At 38.8% G+C, this 14,151-nt stretch overlaps 1 protein-coding gene across 7 annotated transcripts in view; it reads right to left on the bottom strand.

Annotated features, from left to right (window-relative positions):
• SPIDR (scaffold protein involved in DNA repair) overlaps nt 1-14,151 on the bottom strand; it is a 609,776-nt gene that overhangs the window by 399,118 nt on the left and 196,507 nt on the right. The gene's annotated exons all lie outside the window — the stretch shown is intronic.

The raw sequence follows: 14,151 nt of genomic DNA on the forward strand, positions 1-14,151 counted from the left end.
GGCATCAAAACACTTGGCATCAGGCAAGAATTATATGGCACTGATTAAAAATAGTGTACTTGGATTCTCTCTATATAAGGGCTTTATTTTTCAATCCTGACAGTGAAATAATAAGAAAAAAATTGTAGACAACTCTCAAAATCTCTTTCTCCAGCCCTGTTACACTTAATCCATTCATCTTTAAAATGTCTAAGAGACATTTATATTTGAATATCTCAATGTCTCATGTAAAACTGAACAAATAATCTTCTTCAGAGTTACCCCTTCAGCCCTCCAGGATCTCAGCCTTAGCATAATTATTTATCTTTTACTCTATGTTCTCTTTGACATCAAACTACACTGAAACGAATTTACCAATAAACAACAATTCACTATCCTTTCAGTTCTCAAGAACACTTTGTGTCTAGAACAGGATCATTAGAAACACTGGTCTCCTAACCTGACCTCCCTGCTACTTTCTTCTCTCTCTTTCCATGTACACATGGGCCCATCTTAACTAAAATGTCTACCAATAAAGTTCCCAACCCAGGAATCACAGCAGCCCTTCATTCCAGTACTCAAGACCAATACCCAGCCATTCCCTGGGCCCACACTCCTACTGGACAGCACATGCCTACCTCTTGGCCACCTCCCTTTCTCATCCTAGCCATAGGCCTCTGTTCAGGGCTCTTTCAGCAAGACACACCTCAGCCTTGAGGGGTCAACTCCACAAAGCCTATTCTCACCTACAATCTGCCTCAAGCTCTCTGCATCTGTGACACCCTGGTTCTCTTTGTCTCACTCTTCACCTACCACTGTTTAACAGGGTCACTTACCATCCTCACTATATCAAGAACTCTGTGTGCGTGTGTGTGTATGTAAAGTACATATATAGCTGACTCATGTTTGAACTGTGTGAGTTCACTTATAAGTGGATTATTTTTTTTTTAATTTTTTATAAACATATATTTTTATCCCCAGGGGTACAGGTCTGTGAATCACCAGGTTTACACACTTCACAGCACTCACCAAAGCACATACCCTCCCCAATATCCATAATCCCACCCCTTCTCCCAACCTCCCTCCCCCCAGCAACCCTCAGTTTGTTTTGTGAGATTAAGAGTCACTTATGGTTTGTCTCCCTCCCAATTCCATCTTGTTTCATTGATTCTTCTTCTACCCACTTAAGCCCCCATGTTGCATTACCACTTCCTCATATCAGGGAGATCATATGATAGTTGTCTTTCTCTGCTTGACTTATTTCGCTAAGCATGATACGCTCTAGTTCCATCCATGTTGTCACAAATGGCAAGATTTCATTTCTTTTGATGGCTGCATAGTATTCCATTGTGTATATATACCACATCTTCTTGACCCATTCATCTGTTGATGGACATCTAGGTTCTTTCCATAGTTTGGCTATTGTGGACATTGCTGCTATAAACATTCGGGTGCACGTGGCCCTTTGGATCACTACGTTTGTATCTTTAGGGTAAATACCCAGTAGTGCAATTGCTGGGTCATAGGGCAGTTCTATTTTCAACATTTTGAGGAACCTCCATGCTGTTTTCCAGAGTGGCTGCACCAGCTTGCATTCCCACCAACAGTGTAGGAGGGTTCCCCTTTCTCCGCATCCTTGCCAGCATCTGTCATTTCCTGACTTGTTGATTTTAGCCATTCTGACTGGTGTGAGGTGGTATCTCATTGTGGTTTTGATTTGTATTTCCCTGATGCCCAGTGATATGGAGCACTTTTTCATGTGTCTGTTGGCCATCTGGATGTCTTCTTTGCAGAAATGTCTGTTCATGTCCTCTGCCTATTTCTTGATTGGATTATTTGTTCTTTGGGTGTTGAGTTTGCTAAGTTCTTTATAGATTTTGGACACTAGTCCTTTATGTGATATGTCATTTGCAAATATCTTCTCCCATTCTGTCAGTTGTCTTTTGATTTTATTAACTGTTTCCTTTGCTGTGCAAAAGCTTTAAGTGGATTTTTTTGATACAGTAAGTACTGTAAATATATTCTCTTCCTCATTATTTTAATAATATTTTTTCTCTAGCTTACTTAATTTATAAGAATACAGTATTCCATACCTATAACATACAGAATATGTGTTAACTGACGGCTTATCAGTGAGGCTTCTAGTCAATAGTAGGTTATTAGTAGTTAAACTCTAACAAGTCAAAAGTTACACTCAGATTTTCATTTGCATGGGGGTTCAGGGGGATCAGCATCTTTAACCCCTGTACTGTTCAAGGGTCAACTGTATATTCTGTTTCATATATTTCAGTTTCTTATGCAGCACACACAAGAAGGTAAATAGTTCTTTTCTCCCACAGTCCAACCTACATCTCCATTCCTAACTTTTCATCTGTTTTAATAAAACTTCTCTCTCCTTCCTTAGAAGAACAGTCTTTAGAATAGAGGTAAATAAAGTAGGCCATCTGCTCTGATTTCTCTACAGGAATGGGTTAGTAGTATAAATAACAGTCCAGAGTTGTATACAGTCAATTTATTTAAGGTTTAAATTAAATAATATTTAAGATTCTTAAAATGGGAGTAAACAAATTCTAGGAAAACAGATTCTAGGAAAATAAACCACTTCTAGACATTAAGAAAACAGAGCACAGGAACCTTCAAAGTCAGAAGAGGAACAGAACTCGGAAAACATGCATTTCGCATGCAGAATGGCATGTGCATAAGAGCAATTCTGTATCATAAGAAAAGATGGGAACAATCTGAAAGTCCACACACAGAGGGATAGCTAAATGGATGAGGTCATCGCTACATGCTGGAATGCTGCCCCATGTTGGCAAAAAGAAGACTTCCTGGGTCATCATGAAAAGACTTGGGCACACTAAACGTATACTTCAATTTGCAGAGGTATGAGACAAGCATGCTGCCATTTGTGTAAAAGGGCTGGGTAACAGATCTTCATATACATCCATTTTGCCTATTGGGAGAAGGAAACTGGGTGAATGTGGACAGGAGTTAGGAGTACCATCCTTTCCTATGGCATATGAACCTTATAAACCTGATACCTAAGCTGGGGCAGAGTCACTTCTGCAAATGTGGGAACAGGGCAAACTCATGTACAGTTTGTAATAAAGCTCTATGGCCCAGAAGAAGCTTATTAAGTCCAGAAATATGCATATATGTATTTATCTGACCCAGATTCTCTGGCAGAAGAAAACAAGCTAATAAATAATATGCCCCAAACATTTGTGGACTCCTTCTTTAGCTACAGGTGCCACACTGTACACAGCACATATACAAGCCAAAAGAACAAGCCACAGACCTGCTGTGACGGGAGAGGAGGAGGAGTGAGAAGGTTCTGCCTAGGTGGCGTCTACACAGAGGAGGATATCTATCACTGTAAAGACTGTCCAGGCCTGCCATGTGCAACTGCACAGACTTTGAGCACATTATGCTAAGGGAGAGAAAATCAGAGAAAGAAAATGCTGTCTGATTATCACTTATATTTGCAATCTAAAAAAGTCAAACTCATAAAAATGGAGAACAAAATGGGGGCTCCCAGGAGAAGGGAGGTGAGGGGGACAGGATGGATGTTGTCTAAGGGTACAAACTTAAAACGAGTAGCAAATAAGTCCTAGAAATTGAAATGTGCAGTACAGTGAATACAGACAATATGGTATTATAATCACCAAACATGCTAAAAAATTAGAAGTCATCCTAACCACTAAGAAGAAAAGAAAATTATGTAACGTGATAGAGATGTTAACTATTGCTACAGTGGCAATCATATTACATATGCAAATGTACCAAAGTAACAAGAATACCTTAAATTCACACCCTGTTATATGTTAAATATATTTCAATTTTAAAAATTAAAATACATTAGAAATAAAAAGTATCTATCTGCTACCTGCTCATGTGTATGAAGGGACATTTGAAAACTCACTTAAGGCTCTGAAGAATTTACAGATCCAAGACAAGCTCTGACGACAAACTCAGAGGGAAGAAACTTACTTATTAAAGATGAAGCTGCTCTTTAACAAACATTTTTGGATTATGAGGCCTGTTTTTCCAGAAATGCCACTGAAAAGACTTCCAGGAAATCACACAGTATTTTAGAAATTCAAATCATAGCCTGTAAGATTTGTTATAACTGAAAGAAATCAAAGGAAGATTGGATATTTTACAAATGAGCATTCTCTTTGTGAACTGAAGAGAAAGTGGGGCCTGCCAACTGGTAATTAAACAACTGAGCAGATCTAACCAACTAGTAGATTGGCCCCTCATCTAAGAATAGGTTCTACACCTTATATGTAAGGAAAACAAAACTTAATTTGAAGCTGTAACATCAAAAACACTGCTTGGAAGGTGTTAACTCTCGCTCTCTCTCTCTCTACACACACACACACACACACACACATCAAATCATTATGTTATACACTGAAAGTGATATAATACTATATGTCAATTAGACCTCAATTAAAAAAGAGAAAAACCAAAGCACTGCTTAGAACAATAGCTAGGGTTGTTCTGATAGCTTTCAGCCCAGATTAGGCCAATGAAGGTAATGGCTCTTCAAGTGAACTTCAACTGAGAGCTGCTAAAAGTTTCAAGCTCCAGAGTTTGGGTCAAGGAAGTAAGAGGCACCTATAGGAACACTCAGCTCAGAGTATATCACTGGCTTGATAGCCAAGAGGGTAGAAGTCATCCAAGAGTTTGGAAGAGGTAAGGGTCAGTTTTAAGTCTACAGTATTAAAGTGACCATTTACTGTTCTAGGCAAAATATGTAATATACTCTCATCATAAACCAAATGTTTTATTTCATAAGTAACTTTAGAACAATACTTTTATAGGAGCAATGACTGAGCACCAAGAGCTTATTCTCCCTTCTCCATGTGTGCCTTTGAAACAGTAAGCCAAGTGTATTTAGAATACCAATTACTACATTCGAATGAATGCAACAGACTCTATATAGACACATCAGCCACCTTCCTTTATGTCCCCAAAATAGCTTGCAGAACTCTGCTGGAAGAGAGTGATTTTACTTTATCCATTAAGAGAGAGATGGATAGAGAAAGGCAGGGAAGGAGCCTGAGAGAGTACAGAAAATCACCTAGATTTTGATAGCAGGTTACCATATTCTCCTGACCAAATGTGAGCTCTGTGGCCCCCACAAGAATTGCAGAACAGAGTGTATTTCTACTATTCTGTCAAACAAAGTCAGAAAATGAGCGTTTTTTTAAAAGTACTGCCATGGTAACATGAGTAACTACCTACTAAGCTTCCAAACATTAGCAAGGAAACTAGACATCCAATAAGTGTTCTTCCTGAGATCACTGCCAGAGGCTAGGGCAGCAGACAAGGGAAAAAGAGAAACCAAAAAAGCAAAGAGTTTGAAATATTTTTCTACCTAAATAAATAAACAAAAAACCCTGCAATTTTTATGCCTTTTAATTCCTTCAGAGATACTTTATTGCCACATAAATTAGCCTATGGGACTCCCCTGGAGCTTACTGAGATATGACCCCCAATAAACTCAATGCTTTGTTAGCTCACTAGATAATGGAAGAGACATACGAGCTGACCAGTTGAAGGTGAGACAGGATTTGTTAAGTACAGATTTGATCCGTAATAGGGTGATCCCATGCTTGCTTCAGCAGCACATATACTAAAATATAATGGGGTGATTCCAGCCAGAAAAAAAGAACATGGGTAAAGATGGGTGGAAAGGACCCGAATTCTCCCTGAATAATGTTTTATTTTTCAGGCTGAGTAAATTTATGGGTGTTTGTTCTTTTTTCTGTTTACATTTTTTGTGTACCTACTTCATTTCATTAAAAAGAAAATAGGAAATACAATGTACATTCTACAGATAGAAGAAATCTAATATGGTTAAACATGTAAACATGTGGACAAAAAGCAATGGGAGAAAATGTTTAAGACATGGCTAGGCCCACACACCAGTACCAGGTGAGACAAGCTCTAAGTAGCCTTACAGACCACAGGGCACGGAGGAAGGAAGACCCATTGGTCCAACTCTCACAGTAATACTGTAATAGCATTTAAAATGGGAGCATTTGATCCCACTGTACATCATGATCACTGCTGGTCTTTAAAAATAATACAAGTGGAATAATATCATGCAAGAGAGGAAGGCCAATTAACTTCACAGCTTTTCAGGCATATCACCACGTCTGTTTTCTGAGGCAGCAAGGCAGGCCTATACTATGCCACATCAGAGGAGTAAGCCCATACATGTACACTTGTCCAGGTATATATACACACACACACACACACACATACCCCACATACTGTACCCCTAGCACTCCATTTCCACATCTGTTAGGCTTTAGTACCCATGCTTACACTTCTACACTGGCCACGAATATGTTTTCCTGGGGTTACTTTGGTTACTCCAAGAACTAAATTTCAGATTGTCAAAAAGATGTGAAACACATAAAGCCTGTGGGCTAGACAACTGCACTAAAGGGCAGTCCAGGAGCAAATGCTATGTCCCTGATGACTGAGGGTTGCTGACATTCATCACTATGGGCCTGCTTTCTCACATGATGTTAAGCCAAATAAGTAAAATTTGGCCTCAGGCTATTATTCCTCTCCTTGACTCCTAGCCCGCACTCATGGGCCCCGAGTTCCTGATCTTCTCCTACACCATGCTAGCTCCAAGTCCACTCTCCTACAGACATGCCTAAGCACGGCTTTCCATCTAACAGCAACTCTCAAATCACAGAATCAAAAGCAGAGCTTATTAGAATAAGAGTGGCTGGGCCTCTCTAGGTCTTAACTGGGAGGCCTGTGGTAACCCCAAGAAATTATATTTCTAGTAAGTTCCTAGGTTTTGCTGCTATTGCTGGTTGGAGAACCACTGCTCTACGGAGTACTAACATCTGAATATTTGGTTTTGATTTTCATTCTTATCCACCTAACAGACTTATCCAGTCCAAGCTTATAACCTCTCCTGGGACAGTGAACTCCCTAACTAAGCACCGGGGGTTACAGTCCCCACTCAGGCCCTTCCTGGGAGCCACTATGTCACAAATCCACAAACCAGGATCAATGGACATTCATCTTGCCTTCTCCTTACTAGTGGTCAGATGGTTGGTAGGCATGATGAAAGGCATGGAAAGCATGATTTATTATCTTTTTTCAGATATACAACTTGTGATTTGATAAATTCATATATTATGCTATGTTTACCACAAGTATAGCTACCATCTGTCCCATTACGTTGCTATTATAGTATCAATGACTGTTTTTTTATGCTCTGCTTTTTATTCCGTTGACTTACTCATTGCATTACAAGTGGCCTGTATCTTTCCCCTTCATCTGTTTTTGTCCAATCTCTACCCTCTCCCCTCCAGCAACCATCAGTTTGTTCTCTGTATTTATAGTTCTGGTTCTGCTTGTTTATTCTTCTACTTAGATTCCATTTACCAATGCAATCATATGGTATTGGTCTTTCTCAGTCTGAATTATTTCACTTAGCATAACACCTTCTAGACTCATGCATGTTGTCTCAAATGGCACAATCTCATCCTTTTTTATAGCTGTGCAATATTCCATAGTACATACATACCACATTTCCTTATCTATTTTCCACAATGGCTGTACCATGAGCTGAATTTTTAATAAAATGACTTGTTGCCATGACAAACTCATACAGTGCTTTACCATTTACAAAGCACTTTCATCCCCATGTTGCCCCACCTGAACTTGACAACAAGCTCTAATAGTTGATATTACTCTTCCCTTTCAGGGATGATCAAACTGAAGTAAGAGAGATTATGAACCTACACAAGGCTACACAAGCTCATACTTTAGATACCTCCTTTTAGGTAACTGTGGTCATTTAATCCATTTATCAGTTGCATTTTGCTTTTTTAGTGTCATCCGTATCACTCATCACTTATTTTCACACTTGTGGTTTCCATTTCAACTAGTTACATACATGTAGAAATTGGGAATTTTACATACAAATCTGGATTGATAGCTTCTCTTGAAATTGAGAGATCTGGCAAAGCTGGAAGCACATCCTTGCAAAGCAATAGCTGGCTGGAACTTGTCCATCATCCTTATGCTCAGCCAGGGAGGCCATTCCAGTCCAGGAGGACTGTACCACACCCCTGGTTCCACAGGCATTCATAGGCCTCCTGCCCTGGAATTTGTTCTTACATAGTTAAAATGAATCAGTAATGAACAAGGTGAGCAGAACAAATTTCTCGAGGCTCAGAGAATTAAAGTTTGAGAGTGATATGTTTGGCTGCCTAGGGACTACCAAGAAATAACTAGCCACACAGCAATGAAATGGAAAGCCTGATTCTTATTGCCTGTCTTCTGAGAAAGCCAGTCTTTCCATTTCTGTAAAACAGTGATAAACCATCCTACCCTCTTTCACACAGTTTTACATATATGCATATGTATAGACATACAATACAGTATGGAAGCCAATCCTGACCACACAGTTATGGCTTGTTGTTACTGAGGATCCATTCTTTTTTGGAGCAGGAAGGGTAACTCAGAGGGTAAGACTAATGGACCATTCCAAAATGAGAACTACCATTCATGACATAGTTTTGAGGCACAGAAAAAAAAACCACACAACACATAAAAACTACATTTTCTTCAGTAATGAGAATTCTAAATTTCCCTAAATTATAGGATACTCACAAATGCTATAGGGTATAATGTTGAGTGATCAAAATCTTAAGTTTATCTGAAGTGGCAAGTAAATTTTCTAGGAAAAGGGGAAAAGAATTAAAACAAATTCAGACCCCACCTTCAACCCTGCAAAAAAGACATGAGAGACATAAAATCACTATCCTGTATTCATCAACTCTCTTTTCATTTTGCCCTTATAAGTATAGCCCAAAAGAAAGGCAGGTTCAAGCTCCTTTACAAAGTGCTCTGGCACACTAAACTGGTACCTGGTACTCCCAAACAGACGTCACTTATAGTGCTTCTCAAAAAAGAGAAGCTGTTGAAGTTTGGAACTAACAGTGTCCAAACATAAAAACAACAGATGTGACATAAATTCTTTATCTAATGTGTTATAATGACTAATATATCACAGAACGATACTAGAATTTATAAAAGTAAAAGGGGTCTGACACCTCTGTGGCTAATTCTCATCACCATTTCTATATGAAATTCCAGTCACACTGGAATTAGTATCTTAAAATGAAACTAAATTATACAAAAATGTTAACCCAACTTACCTCCAGCTACAGAGACTATGGAAGGTTTATTGATTATGAGTTAATAATGCAGAAAAAAATCTCTAAGTTACATGTGTGTATCCTACATTATAGTTTCTAAATATAAATACCTGTGGGGAGGACAAAACCCATAAAAAAAGAAAAGAACACAAAAGCTTCAAAATGTTCTCACTGAAGTAGTATAAGGGTCAGACAATACTCTTTTTTTTTTTTTTTTTTTAAGACTCTATCTATTTATTTGACCGACAGAAATCACAAGTAGGCAGAGAGGCAGGCTGAGGGGTTGGGGGCGGGGGGAGCAGGCACCTGCTGAGCAGGCTTGATCCCAGGACCCTGGGATCATGACCTGAGCTGAAGGCACAGGCTTTAACTCACTGAGCCACCCAGGTGCCCCATTACTTTGTATTTTAATGCTTTCAATCTAAAGCTGTCATTTTTTATATATAGTTATTTGGGAAAAAGTGAGATAATCTCTCAATATTCTTTTTTTTTTCTTAATTAAAAAAATGGGGTCTCCTGAAAGCCAAATTTATTTGTTAACAGATTTGATAAATAAGGGTGGCAACTCTGCACCTGTTTAGAGAACAAAGATTATCAGAATAATATACATGCAAGTTATATGTATTTTAGTGACTAGTCACAAAGCTGCTAAACCACAGAAAAGTATATTTATATTTATCATTTCCTGACCTTTATGGAGCTTTATGCAGCTTTAAAACTCTACATCCTCAACGCATATGTAAGCTATCTTTTCTTTCTCCTTATTTCCTCCCCATATCCTTCCCCCACTTATTTCCCCAGAACTCCAAATTCCAGACTACGAATTTCCTTCTTACAAGTGAAAAACAAAATAAAAGCACATATACATAGAAATGAGTTTGAGCTCCACCATGCATTGCTTTCTAGAAGTTCACCTCAATAAATCAAAAGAACCAGAAACTGTATGGTGAATAAAATAAATGCTATCTTGATAATAGAGAAAGAATGTAATCCAAAACCACAGTGAGATGGTGGGGTAAAAATAAAAGAAATCTGCCTTATGCAAAGAGTCTCCTTCTCTTAGCCTTCCTAAATGCTAAGATATCTATCAGATATTTGCTCAGATTGATATTTGTTCAAACAGATGTTCAGATATCTATCTGAACAAATGACCAAAGTGGAGGGTAGTTGAAAAAATTACCAGATATACACTGAGTAGAGCAGAGCACTGTCCCCCAACACAGGCAAGAAATGCACAGCAAATTCTGATAGGTAGCGAGGGAGTGGGTGTTAGGTCATGGAACCATGATGGAATGATTTTCCCTCTCTCGGATCCAAATACCAAAGTATGCCAAGGCCCAGAAATTTGGATGGAGGCCTCCAAGTAAAAGATGAATAAGAAGCAAGCTACTATAGATAATTTAATGTGTTCTCTTATAAGTTTGTTTGATAAATTCATAGTTTCCCCTACTCTTTAATCTCCTACTTATTTAAGAATCAAAACCTAACTCTCAGACCCTTTCTGTGAAACCAGCATTACCATGATCCCTAAACTAGGCAAAGACCCCATCAAAAAGGAGAATTTCAGACTAATATCCCTGGTGAATATGGATGCCAAGATTCTCAACAAGATCCTAGCTAACAGGATCCAACAGTACATTAAAAAGATTATTCACCATGACCAGGTGGGATTTATCCCAGTTATGCAAGGATGTTTCAGCATTCACAAATCAATCAATGTGATAGAAGAAATCAATAAGAGAATAGAGGAGAACCACAAGGTTCTCTCAATTGATGCAGAAAAACATCTGACAAAACACAGCATCCGCTCCTGATTAAAAAGCTTCAAAGTACAGGGATAGAGGGAACATTCGTCAACTTCATAAAATCTATGAAAAACCCAGAGTGAATATCATTCGCAATGGGGAAAACTGACAGCTTTCCCTTTGAGATCAGGAACATGGCAAGGATGCCCACTCTCACCACTCTTGTTCAATATAGTACTAGAAGACCTAGCAAATTGGCAAAGAAGTAGTCAAACTCTCTCTCTTCGCATATGACATGATACTTTATTAGGAAAACTCAAAAGACTCCACCCTCAAACTACTAGAACTCATACACCAACTCAGTAACGTGGCAGGATACAAAATCAATGTACAGAAATCAGGTGCTTTTTTATACACTGAGAATATAAAAAGGGAAATTAGAAAATCAATTCCATTTACTATATCACCAAGAACCATAAGATACCTGGGAATAAAACCAAAGAGGTAAAGGATCTGTACTCGAGGAACTACGGAACACTCATGAAAGAAACTGAAGAAGACAAAAAAGATGGAAAAGCATTCCAGGCTCAGGGATCAGAAGAATAAACATTGTTAAAATGTCTATACTGCCTAGAGCAATTTATACTTTCAATGTCATCCTGATCAAAATTCCACTGGTATTTTTCAAAGTGCTAGAACAAACAATCCTAAAATTTGTATGGAACCAGAAGAGACCCCAAATTGCTAAGGAAATGTTGAAAAAGAAAAAGAAAACTGGGGTATCGCATTGCCTAATTTCAAGTTTTACTGCAAAGATGTGATCACCAAGACAGCATGGTACTGGCACAGAAACAGACTCATAGACCAGTGGAGCAGAGTAGAGAGCCCAGATATGGAACTGCAACTCCATGGTCAAATAATATTCGACAAAGCAAGAAAAAATATACAGTGGAAAAAAGACAGTCTCTTCAATAAATGGGAAAATTGGACAGCTATGTACAGAAGAATGAAACTCAACTGTTCTCTTATACCATACACAAAGATAAACTCAAAATGGATAAAAGACCTCAACTTGAGGCAGGAATCTATCAAAATCCTAGAGGAGAACATAAGCAGTGACCTATTCGACATCGGCCACAGCACCTTCTTTCAAGACATATCTCCAAAGGCAAAGGAAACAAAAGCAAAAATGAACTTTTGGGACTTCATCAAAATCAAAATCTTCTGCAGAGCAATGGAAAGAGTCAACAAAACAAAGAAGCAACCCATGGAATGGGAGAAGATATTCACAAATGACACTACAAAAGGCTGATATCCAAGATCTATAAAGAACTACTCAAACTCAACACTCAGAAAAAGATAATCATGGCAAAAAATGGGCAGAAGACATGAACAGACACTTCTCTAAAGAAGACACAGAAATGGTTAACAGATACATGAAGTAATGTTCATCATCATTAGCCATCAGGGAGACTCAAATCAAAACCACATTGAGATGCCACCTTACACTATTTAGAATGGCCAAAATTAACAACAGAGCAAACAACAAGTGCTGGAGAGGATGTCGAGAAAGGGGAACCCTCTTAAACAAAAGGGGAACCCTCTTACACTATTGGTAGGAATGCAAGTTGGTGCAGCCACTTTGGAAAACAGTGTGGAGATTCCCTAAGAAATTAAAAATAGAACTACCCTATGACCCTGTAACTGCACTACTGGGTATTTACCCCAAAGATACAGACGTAATGAAAATAAGGCCATCTGTACCCCAACATTCATAGCAGCAATGGCCACAGTCGCCAAACTGTGGAAAGAGCCAAGATGCCCTTCAACAGATGAATGGATAAAGAAGATATGGTCCATATATACAATGGAGTATTATGCCTCCATCAGTAACGATGAATACCCAAGTTTTTTATCAACATAAACAGGACTGGAGGAGATTATGCAGAGTGAAATAAGTCAAGCAGAGAGAGTCAATCATCATATGGTTTCCCTTACTTGTGGAGCATAAGGAATAACACGGAGGATATTGGGAGAAGGAGAGGAGAAGGGAGTTGGGGGAAATCGGGGGGGGGGGCAAACCAGGAGAGACTGTGGACTCTGAGAAACAAACTGAGGGTTTTGGGGGTAAATCGGGGGCGGGGTGGGACTGGTGGTGGGTATTAAGTAGGGCAGGTATTGCATAGAGCACTGGGTGTGATGCATAAACAATCTTGGAACACTGAAAAAGTAAAATAAAGTTTAAAAAACAAAAGGAATCAAAACCTGTTACATGGGCATTCAACTTAAATGGACTAGTGGAACACAAGAGATTCTTTCAAGACCTAATTCAAAGATTCCATTGGTTGTCCTCATTTTATTTATTTATTTGACAGAGAGAGAGATCACAAGTAGGCAGAGGCAGGCAGAGAGAGAGAGAGGGAAGCAGGCTCCCTGCTGAGCAGAGAGCCTGATGTGGGCCTCGATCCCAAGACCCTGAGATCATGACCGGAGCCGAAGGCAGTGGTTTAACCCACTGAGCCACCCAGGCACCCACAACAAATGATTATTTTTGCCAAAGAAGATTTGATGTGGAAAAAAGTTTCTTCGACTCAAGCTTCACTGGAAGCCCAGTCAAGGTAACCCATCCAAAAAAAGTGCTAAAGAAATGTTTACATTATAGCTTTTTGGTAACATATTTGGTTTTAAATACTATGTGTCTGTAGGAGAATATATTTATGCTTTATTTGTTTTATATATTTTTATAATATGAGAGTACTAATGAATAAGAAAGACAATGATCACTCACAAAACAGAAACATTATCAGACATTAGCCAAGAAATCACATATTTCAACAGACACTAGGGCAAATCTTTAAAACCTTCAACAGAGGCACCTGGATGTTTCAGTCGGTTGAGTATCTGCCTTCAGCTCAGGTCATGATCCTGGGGTCCGGAGATCAAGCCCTGCATCAGATTCCCTGCTCTGTGGGGGCCTGGCTACTCCCTCACTCTGCCTCTCTCCACCCTCTGCTTGTGCTCTCTCTTTCAAATAATTAAAATCTTACAAAAGAAATCCCTTTAACAGTATTAACACAAACTGATCACCTTGGCTAAATGCTGTAAGGAATAGGAAAAATAAGTTATCTTCTCATGGTCTAGTGAGCTAGCTTTATGACAAGATATGTTTGCTCCCTCATTTACACATATGTAAATTAAATATTTTAAGAAGAAATGTG

This window comes from Mustela lutreola, chromosome 3 (genome assembly GCF_030435805.1).
Source record: "Mustela lutreola isolate mMusLut2 chromosome 3, mMusLut2.pri, whole genome shotgun sequence".
Classification (NCBI taxonomy): domain Eukaryota; kingdom Metazoa; phylum Chordata; class Mammalia; order Carnivora; family Mustelidae; genus Mustela; species Mustela lutreola.